A 14892-nucleotide genomic window follows, 5' to 3' on the forward strand; every position below is an offset into this window, starting at 1 on the left:
TACTTATGTTCATCTCAGTAAAATGAAATTTATCTAAATGTTTCAGGAAAGACCTTGCAAGGACAATCTTGACTGTGGGTGGTAAGAAGTATTAAGAATTTTAAATGTTAGAATGTTAAATATTGGACATTGGGGGTTTTATGAGCATCTTGGAACTATGGGGAATAAGTTACGGTCAAATTAAAAATAGAAGTTAAAAAAAAAAAAAACAGAATTCAGTTCTTATTGAATTCAATTTATTCAACCAAGTAAGCTGAATAATCTTATTCAACTGTTTTAAGCAGTGCTAGCATATATTCATGGTGAAGCTGGTACATTTGTTCATGTGATGAACCCCAGGGAAAGTACAATGATATAAGCCACTGTGTTAGTTAGAGAAATAGAGCCAATAAGATGTGAGCATGTGTGGGGGGGGGGGAGGGGGCGTGGATTTATTTTAAGGAATAGGCTCACACGATTGTGGAGGCTGGCAAGTCTGTAATCTGCAGGGTGGGCCAGCAGGCTGGAGACCCAGGGAAATGCTGATATAGCAGTTTGAGCCCCAAGGCAGTGGGCTGGTAGAATTCCCTCTTCCTTAGGGGTGCTCAGTCTTCATTTAAAGGTCTTCAACTCACTGGATGAGGCCTGCCCACGTTCTGGAGGGTAATCTGCTTTACTCAAAGTGTAACCGATTGAAATGATAATCTCATGTACAAAAGACCTTCACAGCAACATCCAGACATGTATGACCAAATATTTGAGCACTGCAGCCTAGCCAAGCTGACACATGACATTAACCATCACAGCTACTAAAAAAAGTTTTCCAGATACTCTGTTTTTGAGATTCCCTATGTTATGCAAATCGGTTCTGGCGAGATCAGAGAGCATTTTTTATTGCTTCCAGCTTATAAAATGTGCACCAGAAATTTTTCAAATATTTATTTGAATCTGGAAAAATCCTTATACATATATTATATTCCCCTTGTACCCCTTCCAAATGCCTAAACACTTCAAAACCACATATCAAATTTCAGGGGTGGTTTAAAGTTATTAACATTTTTCTATCTGCCAAGAAGAGGCTTACCCTCCCTGTGTTCATGGCTCTGAGATGCCCCCTGGGAGAAGAGGGCTTCTTCACCCTGGTGTCCACCCCTCCATTCTCACCCTACAACCTCACTCATCATCAAAATATCCATAACTCCACGCTGAGCCCCTCATGGAAGAGACACCTTGGATTTAAGCAGCCTCAGCCATCTGGCAAGTCACGCCGGCACTTTACATTGCTGCACTTTCCCAGGCAATCTAACTGCTTGCTTGCTCACTTCCTTTCTTCCTTTACCTCCTCTCCCTCCCTCCCTCCCTTCTGCAAATGCTGTGGAAAAAGCACTATGCTAAGAAGTCCAAAGGTGAAGGTTTAATGAGAAATTGTACAAAAATCCCTAGAGTAGGAACAGGTTCTTTACTGTCCCCAACTGCTAGTTTTTTGTCCCTGAGTCGGTAGAGCTAACAGGGATGCAAATTGAGAGGCACAGGGAAGCCCAAAATGTTCCACCAGATACAGGTCCTAAAACTCAGCCATAAGGAAGCCGTGAGTTCCATGCTCAGTTTCCCAGGACAGGCATTATTCAGCTCCCAGGAGCTCAGCAGACACTGGTTTTAAATCACGTCTTTTCTCAGGCTCTGCAGCTCAGGGCCTCAGACCAGCAACGCTGGCCACAGCCGGGAGCTCTTCCAGCAGCGCAGACTGTAGGCCCCACCACAGACCTACTGAAGCATCTGCGTTTAAACAAGATTCCTGGGAGACTGGTGCATGTCTTCAGCTCTGCTGAGGAAATGAGAATTGAGGGTGTGGAATGCAGCCACGTTTGGTTGGGAGCTGCTATTCAAAAGGTAGAAAAGCCCCAGAAAGAGAATGTGGAACTGAGGTAGAAAAGATAAATATCACGTGCTTCAAATTTTGCCTTGGGTTGCCTCTGAAATGAAATCCAAATTGTGAAGTGTTCATGATTGAATTTCCCATGAAGATAAAAAATATATACTTCCTCGAGTATATTGTGTAATATTTTGTGAACGTGTTCTTCAGAGACAAATACACCTACAGAAGAGTGCGAGGAGCTTGGTGTACAGCTTGCTGACTCTTCACAGATGGGACACTCTCATATTCGGCATCCAGATCTAGAAACAGCATGCACCTAGAAGCCCCGTGCTCCCTTCCAATCACCGTAGCCCCTCCCTGACCCCCAGGCATGATTTCTTGGGTGTTTTTTTCCTTACTACATAGGTTTGGCTTCTTGCACTCACCGTTATGCTTGTGAGCCTGTAGTTGTAGATCTGTCATTTTCTCTACTGTATTCATTGTGTGAAGGTATCACAATTTATCCATTTTACTTTTCATGGCCATTTGGGTCATTTCTACTTTGTGGCTATTACACAGCGTGCCACGATGGGCAGTCCATCTTTTGGTAAGCATATGAACTCACACAGTGCCTTGCTTTTAATAACTGTTTTCAAAATAACTTCAGCTTTCCTTGCTAACTCAGGGTCATCATTATGAAGCTGAGTTTCATCCTGGGCTGTGGTGTAGCGTATCCCCAGGATTTGTGGGGATGGTAGTTCAGCTTGGCTTTTTGAGTTCCTGTGTGCATTTTCTGTTCTGGCTGTCAGGCTGCCAGGTGACAGTTTACTATTGTCAGTTCTTCCTTCCTTCCTGGGTACCTTCATTTACTGAAGACGCAGAAAGCAAACTGGTCAGATGTATTAGAACTGTGTTCAGAACCCCTTTGAATGCATTAGTTATTCCTGTGCCAGGGAGGGGGCTCACAGGCTGCTCTTTGTTCTCTCCTGACTTTGTTTGCTTTTGTATTCTTCTCAGGGCCAGATGCCTGAGCTTCAAAGGGCTGGAGTGCTGCCGTCATTTTGAAATTAATTTTTTGGGGGGCAGTTTTATTCCTTTTCCATTTTTATTTATATTTTAACTCCTTGCCCCCTTTTGTTCATCTTGAAAGTTCCCCAAGGTAGACACTGTAGTTCTAATTGTCTTTGTAGAAATTATCACATGCAGAAGAGGTCTAAGAGGGAGGGGATATATGTGTACATATAGCTGATTCACTTCATTGTACAGCAGAAACTAACACAACACTGTAAAGCAATTATACTCCAATAAAAAAAAAGAAAAGCACAAAACATGGATTTATATTATTATGAATACATGTGAGAAGTACGCACCTAGCCAAGAGTAGGCATGGTGTTATGCTGAGATAAATCCACAGAAGTCTGGCAAGTCTTGCACCTGGGTCTTGGGCCCCAGACCAATAGTTGGTTATTGAAATTATTTTTAATGCTCTTTTCTTTGAGTCTCGGGGAAATGCTACAAAAACTGTACATGGAGGTAAACAAATACTGCTGCTTTGTGAGGGTCTCCTTGTCCACTCAGGCCGATTATTGTAATAACCTATTACAGCTCCTTCTTTAGTACCACTTGTATTTAAAGCAACCATTCAGCTTTTATTTCCATTTTGTTTAGTGGCTTTTAGGCCAACTGTACACTCCAGGAGGGATGTTATCCACACAGGTGAGAGAGGGCAGCTCATACCTCAGGGAAGCAGAACTGGAAACGAGGGCAAAATAAAGGTTTCGGATGAAAAATGTAAACTGAAATGAATGTAAATGCACAGTTGACTGAAATTGCTTTTTCATCATCTGATGAACCAGAGAATTAAGATGATGACCCGAGAGAAGACCGGTTTCTCTTTTCTTGGCTCTCCAGAGGGGCTGAGATCAGATACCTTCAGGAGATGGTGTTTGCAAATCTGCAGGTTGGCTGCTCTTCCAGTGGACTGTGGCTCTGGGAGCACAGAAGGGGACTAGTTTTCCGGGCAGCTGATCCTGGTATAATGTGGAAAAGTCAGATTTTAATAGCTTTTTTCGGCTACCTTCTTTTTTAAATCACATTCCAGAAAATCACCCTTTGGTTCTTCAGAAAATCACCCTTTGGTTCTTCAGAAAATCAAATGAAAAAGTAATTAAACTTCCCTGCAGGTTGCTAGGGAAGCAATGAAGTGCAAAGTTGATGAGCAGTGGAGTGTTATCTCAGGAAACTTCTGTCTTGTGGAAAATATACCCTAGGCATCATTGAATGAGACCAAGAACCTCTCAAAGGGTTTTAACTGTTGAAATGTCAAAATTAAAGATGTCAACAACATTTTATTTTAGAGGGGAAGTGTGTTCAAGAAAATTTGTAAGAAAATCTCTACAACTAACTTTGCGTTATTTTGATATTTTTTCGTCCATCTCTGCATAAACAGAGAGACTGGAAAGCCATTATTGGTTTTTGATGGTTAGGTAGCAAGGTAGGTAGGTAAAAGTCAATGATTCTTAAAAGTAGACTAAAATTTTTTCTGTGATATTTTTGTACAGTAACTAAACAAACACTACATGTATACAAATAGTTTTAAGATAGTTCAAAGATGTCATAGAAAAGAAATTCTCATTTAACTACATGATTATCAGGGCTAACTCCTATAACCTTTCAGAAAGACTTTTAAGAAGGCCAGAGCAGGTTGTATACAATCTCCAACAGATTTCCTTGCCAGTATCATGTATACTCAAGCATAAGGTCGAGATTTAACTGTTGAAGACAATGTGACTGTAGCTTATGCACCTAACAGTTATCCTTTCATGATATCAATAATAATTTAGAGTTAAATGCCAGTCATTCAATAGTTAGTAGCAGTTATTCAATATATATTAAATACGAATTCAAGAAGTAAGTTTACTTAAAAAACTAAAAATAGAACTACCATATGGCCCAGCAATCCCACTACTGAGCATATACCCTGAGAAAACCATAATTCAAAAAGAGTCATATACCACAATGTTCACTGCAGCACTATTTACAATAGCCAGGACATGGAAGCAACCTAAATGTCCATCGACAGATGAATGGATAAAGAAGATGTGGCACATATATACAATGGAATATTACTCAGCCATAAAAAGAAACGAAATTGAGTTATTTGTAGTGAGGTGGATGGACCTAGAGTCTGTCATACAGAGTGAAGTAAGTCAGAAAGAGAAAAACAAATACTGTATGCTAACACATATATATGGAATCTAAAAAAAAATGGTTCTGATGAACCTAGCGGCAGGACAGGAATAAAGACGCAGACGTAGAGAATGGACTTGAGGACACAGGGAGGGGGAAGGGTAAGCTGGGATGAAGTGAGAGAGTAGCGTTGACATATATACACTACCAAATGTAAAATAGATAGCTAGTAGGAAGCAGCCGCATAGCACAGGGAGATCAGCTCGGTGCTTTGTGATCACCTAGGGGGGTGGGATAGGGAGGGTGGGAGGGAGACACAAAAAGGAGGAGATATGGGGATATATGTATACGTATAGCTGATTCACTTTGTTATACAGCAGAAACTAACACAACATTGTAAAGCAATTATACTCCAATAAAGAAGTTAAATTAAAAAAAATGTTTACTGCTGAGTGAACAGATAGAATGCACTTATATCCCAGAATATGCTAATTTTAGGAGAGAAAATGAGTTCTTTGCTGGTACTCATGTTTCTGTGGTGTATAGTAAGAAGTCTTTGGGAGATTTTAGAAAGACAAGCAAATCCTTATCTTCTATAGAAGCTGGTGATGGGTTATCTATGTAATGCAATATTTTAATAAGTCCATGTTGATCTTCATAAAATCATGTGATTTAATTTGTTTTTGGAACTCACATATATAATAATATTTATAAACTTAAACATTATTTTGTTTAAAATGCATCCTAATTTATTATTGAAATATATTTAGGATTCACCATATTGTTTTAGCCATTTAGCTTGGATGGAGTTCTGATTTCAGCATCCTCAACCCACAAACACACAAATCTGAAGTGGAAGAAAATGAAGGGGTCTCTGTGTATCAGAAATATTAGTTAGAAATCCCCACAGGACATTTTCTCCAGTTGACGATTTTTGACTCTCTTCAGCTTTCTTAGTGTATGTTATATAGCAAATATTGGCTGCTTCCCTGTTGGAAACAATGTGAAAGGAGAAAGGGGAAAATTAAATCAAGGCAAAAGGCAGCCAGCAGGTTGAAGAGGAGTGTATGCCCTTGCATGTAGATTTTAGAGCAAATTCTGTGATAAGCTTAGGGCAGATTCTGCTAAACAGAGGATATTCTCAATTTTTTTTTTGGTACTGACATGTATGAATATTGACTTTTGTAAATATTTCAGCCCTTGATTGTCACAAGTTCTGTTTTTGCCTCCCTTCAAGTACTTTCTTTGACAAATCCTTTGACAAGTTTCTTAGCTTTTATAAGACAAGACTTGTAAAATAAATTGTCTCCATTTATGACTCTTTTGAATGTTTTCCCATACTTAGATGCTTCAGAAATGTAGGCCTTTTCAACTCCATTTTATTTTGGTACAGAATATAAATTTAAAAGATGTAGATGCTGATGCTTCTTCAGGAGATTTGTGCCTTCTGGTTCATGTGGTTAGTGATATCACTCTAATTCACTATAGTGGAGGATAAATGCTGACAAACTTTTTTCTAATAAGCCTATTTTTAAAGAATATTTTCAGGTTTACAGAAAACTTGTGAAGATAGTACAGAGAGTTCCTATATAACCTGCACCCACTTTCCCTCACTTTTAACATCTTGCGCTGGTGTAGTAATTTGTTAAAATTAATGAAATGATATTGATACATTATTAGTAATTAAATTCCATACTTTATTCAGATTTCCTCAGTTTTTCCCTAATATCCTTTTTTTGGTTCCATCATTCCATCCAGGACACCACATTATGCTTAGTTGTCATGCCTCCTGAGGCTCCTCTTGGCTGTGACAGTTAAATATTTCAAGCAAGTTACACGGTTATCACCATTGTTCTTGAGGAAAGGAAATTTGGTACTGAACTTTTTATTAAGCATGCATCTTTGTTTGTCTTGTGGGGTCACTGCTGCTAAAAGGATTTACTGCAAAATGTAAAAGCATTACCATCCAGTAAAATAACTGGTTATACATTTAAACCACACTAAAAATGGTTAAATCACAGTAGCGAAAACATTCTAGTTACTTACTGTTGCTCTGTGGCAGGACTCTCCAACTTGTGTTTACTGTACCTATTTCCTGTACACTGTGCCTGTAATTTCCTAATTTCCCATTGATGTGGCCAAACGGCTTCCCGGCAGCACTGTGCATCTATCTGCGGGTAGCGGCACAACTGGCTGGTTTTCCAGGTGGCCCGCAGGTCAGACCCCTCCATCTTTCTCCATCACCATCGAGACCCGTAGGAGTTATCTGTATCCAGCTTCTCTTGTCCAAGCTTAATTTGTTTTATCAGTGAGTATTCCTGTTTCCGGCTCCTGAAAGGAAAGTCTTAGTTACATTGTGTCTAGAGAGAGTCAGGAAAGGAGAGATGGGTTTATCACTGATTGTCTTCTGATTTAGCAGCACATTAGTGAGAAGTCTTTTCACTGCACAAATGTCTCACGCTACCAGGTGAACCGCTGAAGGTAAAAAGCGCACATCCACTAACTCACCCTGGCTTATTTTAATGCAGCTGTTAATAACTTTAATGCTTAAAAAAACCTTTAAAGTATAGTTAGTACACGGTTTAATAACAGTTACTACCTGTTAATGCAACTTTTTGATTACAGAAAAGGGGAAATTCTGGATAAATGCTAAAGGACAACAGGCTTAAATTGGAATTGTTCCTGGCAAACCTGGGAAGGTGACAGATGTCATCTGAAGGGAAAATTTAGCACAGAAACTGATATGGCACTCTTTATTTTCTCCCCAACCCCTATCTTTCCTGCCAAAATAGAAATTTTCAGTGAAAAATAACTATAATACACATAGTTGTACTAACATTACTAGATTATGCCTACATTTAACTTGACTCAAGGTAAATTGATAGAAGAGAAATATTGGGAGAGTGAATGTGCATTATAAGGTAAGAACTCTGAAATAAAGACACATATTCCCACATATACCTGCCCACTGTCTACATATATAAGCACATTGATAATGTGATGTCCATAAATAAAAAAATTTGATATGGACCTAGGGACAGGGTGAGAGCAAAGGCCTGTGTTCCTGGGTACAGAAGGGTTAGGTCTGCATTGCCCCATCCCCATTCCTGTGCTCAGGGCCTTATGCTAATACACTATAACAGGGATCAAGGTAAGGCCCATTTGGCCCTCTGCCTGTTTGTGTAAACAGTTTTATTGGAGCACAACCAAGCTCATTCGTTGATTGTTGTCTGTGGCTGCTTTCATGCTACAATGGCAGAGTTAAGTAGTTCCAACAGAGGTGGTAAATATTTTATATCTGGTGCTTTAAAGAAAAGGTTTACTGACTCCTGGACTATATAAGCTTTGCACACTGACCTCGAGCGTGACCCAGCTCTCACTTTTCAGTTTCCCCTGCACTGGCCCCATAAGACAACATTTCAGTCCAAGGGGCTTCCACACCACACGGCTTTCTTCCTTTCAGCCCTTTTCCAATACACAACATAGAAGCAGACAGGAGATAACCACCTAGTTCTCTCCAACTCATTTGGGGAGAGGAGTCAAGAGGAAGCGTGACAATGGCTAATGTTTATCAATTACCTATAGCATGCCTTGCACTGTTGTCTGTGCTCCAGTTGGGTTAATCCTTACGTTTCGTGGTAGGTTCAAGTACTATACCCACTTTATAACTGAGGAAACTGGAGCTCAAGAGGTTGAGTGTTACGCCGCGGGTCACAAGGCCAGGATGTGCTGAGGAAGCATGTGAATTTAGCCAGGCCATTACACTTACCCCGTGCGCTCCTCCTTCCTGACTTCAGGAGCCCTCAGCTGTTTCGAGTATGCGGTCCTTAAACCTTCAGCACGGTGCCTCTTGCTGGCTCTGTCTTCCTCCCCCCATTGGCAAACTCCCAGTAACTAAATTTCAGTGATTTTTAAAGAGGAAGCAATTTGCAATTTGAAATGTTTCTAGACTTTGCATAAATCTAGTTAACATGCTCACCTGCCAGGAAGTTTCCATTTTATAAAACCTTTTGGGAAATGTTTCCCAAATAAGTACTTAGGCAAGTAGAATATTTTTTCAGGGTGACGTGAATCCAGGAGGAATTTTACCCGCAGGAGATGTATTCGGGCTGGGGGTCCTGGAGTAGGCAACAGTGGTTGAATACCTGAACTAGATCATCCTCTGACTCAGCAGCAGCAAAACAGCTGAGAAAAGCCCAGGCCACTGGACTGGTTGTGTTTCCCAGTCTGTGGGGTAGTGGGACCAGGTTGAGTAAACCATCGTTTGTTTTCTCTAGAAGGGAGAGCCAGATCACCATTCTGTGACTGAGTTAATGAAGAGCAAAACCTGTTGTGAGAAAACAGACTGGAATCACTTCCAGTTACAGGCGGCCAGTGTGAGGCTGTTAGTGGGCAGAGGTACATCCTGTCTGGAAAGCAAGACTTGAATCTCCGAAAGAGAACTGATGCTGCCCTGTTCTAGCAGCACAGCTGGATTTTGGCTGTTGGAATTTATTTTCCAGTCAGTTGGGGTTTATTCTGAAAGTATGTGCACTATGTAATAAGAGCACATTTGGAGATCATTCATTTTCACTTAACTTGTAAGGGGGAAGGAGGCTCAGCCTTTCCCCTTCAACTGACTAAATGACAGTATGGTTTGTCCAGGGCAGCCAAAAAGATCAGTTGGTGTCACCTGAATAGGAATATACTCATTATCCTTATTCCCAAAGAGAAATGAACTATCAGATTTTAAAAAGACTTTATTATTTTTGGAGCAGTTTTAAGTTCACAGCAAAATTAAGAGGAAGGTACAGAGATTTCCCATACACCCCCTGCCCCCACACATGCACAGCCTCCCCATTATCAACAGCTCCCACCAGAGTGGTACATTTGTTGCAACTGATGAACCTACATTTTCACATCATCACCCCAATTCCTTACTTTACGTTAGGGTTCACTCTTGCTGTTGTACATTCGGTGGATTTGGACAAACGTACAGTGATACGTAGCCATCATTATAGTATCGTACGAAGTATTTCACTGCCTTAAAAATCCTCTGTGCTCCGCCTCTTCATCCCTCCCCTCCAACCACCGGCAACCAATGATATTTTTACTGTCTCCAAGTGTTTCCTTTTCCAGAATGTCATGTAGTTGGAATCATAAAGTATGTAGTCTTTTCAGATTGGCTTCTTTTTCTTAGTAATATGCATTTAAAGTTCCTCCATGCCTTTTTATGGCTTGGTAGCGTATTTCTTTCTAGTGCTGAAAAATACTCCATTGTCTGGATGCTGAATAATATTCCATTGTCTGGATGTACCACAGTTTATTAAAATCCATTCACCTACTAAGGGACATCTTGGTCACTTCCAAGTTTTGGCAATTATGAATAAATCTGCTATAAACATCTGTGTGGACATAAGTTTTCATCTCCTTTGGGCAAATACCAAGGAACACAATTTCTGGATCATATGGTAAAAGAATGCTGAGTTTTATTAAAATTTGCCAAACTGTCTTCAAAGTGGCTTTACTATTTTGCATGCCCAGTAGCAATGAATGCGAGTTCCTGTTGCTCCACATCCTCAATAGCATTTAGTGTTGTCAGTGATCTGGATTTTCGCCATTGTAATAGGTGTGTAGTGATAGTTTGTTGTTGTTTTAATTTGTATTTCCCTGATGACATATGATGTAGAGTATCTTTTTTCATTAATTTTTATTGGAGTATAGTTGCTTTTTTAATTAATTTTTATAGAGTATCTTTTTTATGCTTACTTGACATCTGTATATCTTCTTTGGTGAGGTGTCAGGTAAGGTCTTCGACCAATTTTGTAATCAGGTTGTTTTTCTTATTGTTAAGTTTTAAGAGTTCTTTTTATATTTTGGATAACAGTCCTTTATCAGATGTGTCTTTTGCAAATATTTTCTCCCAGTCTATGGCTTAGCCTCTCATTCTGTTGACATTGTCTTTTGCAGAGCAGTTTTTAATTTTAATGAAGACTAGGTTATCGATTATTTCTTTCATGGATCATGCCTTTGGTGTTGTATCTAATATGGCATCGCCCTATCTGAGGCCATCTAGGTTTTCTCCTAGGCTTATCTTCTAGGAGTATGATAACTTTGCATTTTACATTCAGATCTGTGATCCACTTTGAGTTAGTTTTTATGAAGGGTGTAAGATCTGTGTCTAGGTTCATTATTTTGCATGTGGATGTCCAGTTGTACCAGCACCATTTGTTGAAAGACTGTCTTTGCTTCATTGTGTTGTCCTTGCTCCTTTGTCAAAGTTCAGCTGACTATATTTATGTAGGTCTATTTCTGGGCTCTCTATTCTGTTTCATTGATCTGTCTATATGATAAGATTTTAGTTGTCTATAATTTTACACATTCTATAATAAAGGAAAGTAGAAGCTAGTGAAAAGTCCTGAAGTCCCACATTTCTGGATTAAATTACAGTAGACTTAGATTTACCTTCCTATCTGCAAACCTGTTTCAAAATCCTTCGCTTAATTCTCTGCTTCAGCCAAAACTTTGAGAAGTTGAGAATGGTTAAGATGTACACTTGATCATGTTGTCTCTTCCTTTAAACCTTCCAGCACCTTACCACCCTCTCAGAATAACTGCCCCTCTCCCATGTCTTTACCGTGCTTTCAGGCTCTGTGCAGTCACCTGGCTCTTGCTAACTTCTCCCCCAATCTGATGCTGCTGGTCCCTCCCCCACTCTAAGCTCTTCAGCCTCACCAGCTTCTTCCATTTACAGGAACTGCTGCCGGCCCCTCCCCTGCCCCCAAACCCCTCAACCTATGGTTATTGGTTCCTGGAACAGGCCACCCCCACCCCACTTCTGCCTAGTTGGCATCTACTCATCTTTCAGGTCATCATACTGGAAGGCTTGGTCATGTTCACCTGCTCTATGCTATCAGAGCATCTTGTACTCAATCTTCATGGTGAGCCTAATGAGGGAAGGTACTCAGTATGTTTCTTAGCATTTTATTTCCAGGATCTAACATAGTGCCCTTTGGATTGCCTGGATATTTAATTTCCCGTGCTCAGATGTTAGGGTCATAGCGTCAGTTTTCTTCCAGCCATCCCTAGTGTAGGATGATGTAGACATTGGCATTGAATACTGTTTGCTTTTGTCCACAGAGAACCATTTAGGGTTTTAGATCTATGTAACTTACGGTTTGAATAAATTGGTTAGCTCTCTATTTCAGTGCTTAAAGCAGCAAGCCTTTGAATCTAAGGGCCAATTTTCCTACCAACCTTACTGGGTCACTGTGTTCTTTAGCCTGGAATGATGTTGTCTGCACTTGACTATTTCCCAGGGGTGTCCTGAGACCAGAGGTGTCCAGGCATTCTAAATACTGGCCTTACTACATTACAAATGCATAAACATAGATAAATATGTGCTCTTCTAAGTAAAATGTAAATCCTATGGAAGTGTGTGACATTTAAAATTTTTACCAATCTTAATTATACCTATTTTTTTCCTCCTAAATTCAGATAATTTATCTCTCAGCTTCAGTGGGAATATTTGCAATTTACAATGCTTATTTCCCAGGGATCATTTTAAAATTTTAAGTTGTGAATTTTTCATCAGCAGTTTGCCATTATCACTGTCTTTCATACAAACTGTCTTGTAATTTATTGAACAAAAAGATGAAAAGGCTCAGATCTTAAACATCTAAAACCAGTTGGTAATCCAGGGTGTGTCTTTCTCATTTCATTTGATCTCTTTCCTTAAGATATAAATTAGATTATTCTTAGCGTGAGTGGCTCTCTCCGAACAGAAGCAGAGACTGTTTTTTCATCTTGGCTGAGTAACGTGCATGACCTGACCCTTAATCTTTACCCAGTATTTGTCTAGTACACCTGTAAACAGGTTTGCATGGTATTTGTGAATCCAAGCATAGTTGTCTTATATGAGGCCCTGGACTTAATTAAGTCTTGTCACTACCGGGCACCCTTTTCAGCACCCAGAGGCACCACCCTGGGTGAGGGTTAGGAGAAAACAGAGCTGTGTATGCAGCATTGTGTGGTCTGCTTGTTTAACCTTTGACGTCAGGAGCAAGGACACTGGGAGAGACTGGTGACTCCGTTAGTCTCGGGAGCAGAACAAAAAGACTGTCTTGGTACCAAGTAATGGCACCCAGTCTGTTGAGCTGAAGAATCCGTAGGTGTTTAGCTGCCTGTACAGGGCACAGCATTTAAATCTTACATAGAGGGACCACGTATTATCTTGTTAAGATAAAGTATTTTTTGTTTTTGTTTTGTTTTTTGCATCAGGTGTGAAAATCGCCAAGTGCACTGCATTGCAGTCTCTAGGCATAATCCAGATGGTTCTCTAGTTTCACAGATAAGTTTCACAGAATGAACCAAGCAGACAAAAGGAGGGGGAGAAGGGAGTGTGCCTCACTGTGTACGGTAGTGCTTTCCCCAAATAGCTTTAGGTAAATAAGAATTGATCAGATTATCTCATCTTAATCTTAGTTGTGCCTTCATTCGTTAAAGGAGTCCCTTTGTAATGTAGATGGTGCTTGTAGCAATAATACCTATCCTCTAAAATAATTTTCAAAAAATCTTGGTACATCAAAGTTTTTTAAATGGAGACATGCACTTGGGACCCCTGAAAAGCAGATTAGCACTTACTTTTGGTATGAAGAGCTAGTTCCTCTGGAGCCAGATGGGCTGAATTGGAATCCTAGCTCTGATACCAGAATGATACTTACCTCTCCTCACCTCAGTTTCCTCTGTGGTAAAGAGGATACTAGTGATAACTTCTTCATAAGGCTGTTGTCAGGATTAAGTGAATAGTACATTTAAAAGCTGAGATCACTGCTGGGACTGCATATGTAAGGTGCTTAATAAATGTCTGCTTCACTATATGAATGCTTCAGAATAGTCTTTTATTCCCTTGAAAGAGAATGGATGGTAGCAGTAAAGACTCACCCTGGTCATAGAAGTTTTATTATTTATTTAATATGAAGCTATCAAGGAAGGAGGTAAGAAAGTAATTTAATCTGGAAGGTGATGATTTAAAAAAACAAATTAGGAAAGTATGACGCCAACTTTTTAAGTTCAAGTTGACTTTTACAAAGAACTTCCAAGCCTTAGGCTCTACAAAATACAAACATTTCTTTCTCTCATATTGGGAAGATTGACGCGGTCAGGCATCCTTCCCGAGCAGTTTCCCTCCGTGTGGTGATCCAAACATATTTCATCACATGGTTTCGCCATAGTGGAGTTTTTCACTTCAGCCATGAGGATGAGGAAATGAGGAGGGAGGCGGAGAAGGAGAGGGCTGGGGGGAGAGGGGAGAAAGAAAGAGAGAGGAAATAGATATGAGAGAGGGATAATGAGAATGCATAAGAGCTGAGGATCTTACAAAGGATTTTAGGGGCCAAACATGGAAGTGGCAAACACATCATTTCTGCTCCCATTCCATTGGCCACAACTAGTCACATGGCTCCAGCCTACCTGCCCAGGGTTCTGAGGAGTCAGTTCTCCCCTGTGTGCCCTATAAAAAGAAGCAGCGTAGATGAGTATCCAGCTAGTCTCTGACACAACAGTTAACCATGTAACTTATTTCCTGCCAGTGGCAGACATTTTCTATAATTAATCTATTTGTACACTTCACTGTAAACTATTCCTGAAATTCTGTGTAATACCAGGACCAGCAAAGGACTCAAGAGAATTTGCAATCATTATGTTCCTTTCTTATTTTAGAAATTTTCAGAAATTCAGGGAATTTTCGGAGACATCTACTTCTGAACATTTTATTGCTGTGCAGGTAGCCAAGAAGCAAGGACTCTTGGTGACAGTATCTTAATGGCCATCCTTGACAGGCAGGTCCCTATTAACGAGAAAGTTTTTATGCTTCGTATACCGCTGATGGT

General features: G+C 40.1%; 1 protein-coding gene and 1 long non-coding RNA gene across 9 annotated transcripts in view; one reads left to right on the top strand and one right to left on the bottom strand.

The window, feature by feature from the left end:
- RASEF (RAS and EF-hand domain containing) overlaps positions 1-14892 on the top strand; it is a 225096-nt gene that overhangs the window by 149933 nt on the left and 60271 nt on the right. The window lies entirely within an intron of this gene.
- Positions 1-14892, bottom strand: part of LOC309633027 — a 105721-nt gene that overhangs the window by 11803 nt on the left and 79026 nt on the right. Inside the window, exons 3-4 of the long non-coding RNA XR_014247249.1 lie at positions 9169-14297; positions 7070-7354 (exon numbers count right to left, since the gene is read on the bottom strand). This is a non-coding gene — a long non-coding RNA (uncharacterized lncRNA). The remainder of the gene's footprint in view (positions 1-7069; positions 7355-9168; positions 14298-14892) is intronic.

The sequence above is a fragment of the Balaenoptera borealis genome (assembly GCF_965194805.1).
Source record: "Balaenoptera borealis genome assembly, chromosome: 8".
Classification (NCBI taxonomy): domain Eukaryota; kingdom Metazoa; phylum Chordata; class Mammalia; order Artiodactyla; family Balaenopteridae; genus Balaenoptera; species Balaenoptera borealis.